The sequence below is a fragment of the Capsicum annuum genome, chromosome 11 (genome assembly GCF_002878395.1).
Source record: "Capsicum annuum cultivar UCD-10X-F1 chromosome 11, UCD10Xv1.1, whole genome shotgun sequence".
Classification (NCBI taxonomy): domain Eukaryota; kingdom Viridiplantae; phylum Streptophyta; class Magnoliopsida; order Solanales; family Solanaceae; genus Capsicum; species Capsicum annuum.
The window spans coordinates 124,573,670-124,575,120 of record NC_061121.1 but is presented as its reverse complement, the minus strand read 5'-3'; the positions used below and the strand labels follow the sequence as shown (position 1 = coordinate 124,575,120).

Below are 1,451 nucleotides of genomic sequence, written 5' to 3'. Positions count from 1 at the left end.
CCCCCCCCCCCCCCCCCCCCCCCCCAAGTCATACTCGAATCAATTGTGTACTCTTTTTTCTTATTTCAGCATAATTTTTGCTTTGCCCATTTTTATGTGAGTTAATTTGTGTTAGCATGGAGACTCTAGGGGTTCATGTTTTTTGTAATGTTGTTGTCTATGTTTTTTGTCGGTCCTAAGCCGAAGGTCTATCGAAAGATATCAGATCATACAACTCTTTGTGTCTTCGTCTGTAAGATGTTATTCCTGCATTTCTTCTACCTTTTTTGTTCTTTCGGGAATTGGAGTCTTGTACGTGATCTCTAGAACTGCTTTGGTCACAGTAGTAATAGGTATAACCAAATAATTTATAACTGATGTAATGAGTCATTTGTCGATATGGGGTTGGGATGGAGCTTTATGATCTCTCCTCTACCCTTTCTCTCTTTTTAAAGTTTTGTAAACAAAAAAAGTAAGTTATAAGTGTGTCCAGTATTGGTTACTGATATATGGTTAGAGCCACTTGGCTATTTATGGTTATTATATAAAAACAGAATGTGAGTTAAATGATTCAAATTTGCTTCAATTACCAATGGAAAAGGAAATATAACTTTTTGACTCTAGTATTGAAGTATGAAAAACATCGAAACTTGTGCTTAAAATGGAATGAAAAGCATGGCACTATAGCAGTACGAATTTGAAGGATATGTTCATCCAGATGATGAAGGGCTATTATAGTTAATTTGTGTGTATACTATCAATCATCTTTTTATTTTTCTTTTTGTAACCATTATCTGCTAGATATCAACACAACTATTTAACCACTTGGAAGCATCACTTATCGCAGATCCATCACTCAGAGATCAATATGCGAGGGAAATTTATGCACCTGTTATGTTTTTCGATGTACGCAGATATAAATGTTTTATAATAAGGACTGAAAGTTTATCGATTGATTTTCATACTTTGCATTTTTATGTAGTCAAGTGATGCAGCTAGTGAACCCATTTCGCCTATGGATGTAAGGAGATCACGTGATGATATGATTCTAATGACATTCTTTGATATCGTTGCATTTGTCTTGGATATTCAATTTGGATGATGTAATTGTGTAGTTGGAGTGAATCTTAGAATATTGAAGGTTTTGTGTTTAAATTTGATTTTGGAGTTTGAAGATACAAGTTAATGTTGAAAATTTGGAGTTTGAAGATGTTAATGTTGAAAATTTATTTTGAAGTTTAATGTTTAATGTATTTTTGATATGTCTGTCAATTACAATGTTTAATTACTCATGTTGTATTAATGATATATGAATTGAACAAATATTGGATTGTAGGTTATGCCTAAAGGAACAATTAAATTTGAGCTAAAATTAGAATCTCTAATTAGTTATTGAAAACAGATGGGCCGTACTAAATTTAAAAAAAAATAAAAAATTGCAGAGGTTTTAAACTCGTGCAATTTTTAAATAA

The 1,451-nt window shown here is 32.1% G+C and overlaps 1 protein-coding gene across 1 annotated transcript in view; it reads left to right on the top strand.

Annotated features, from left to right (window-relative positions):
* LOC107848223 (ABC transporter I family member 20) overlaps window positions 1-1,221 on the top strand; it is a 5,240-nt gene extending 4,019 nt beyond the window's left edge. The window contains exon 7 of the transcript XR_007046820.1: window positions 962-1,221. The gene's annotated coding sequence lies outside the window, so the exon portion shown is untranslated. The remainder of the gene's footprint in view (window positions 1-961) is intronic.
* The last annotated feature ends 230 nt before the right edge of the window (window positions 1,222-1,451 follow it).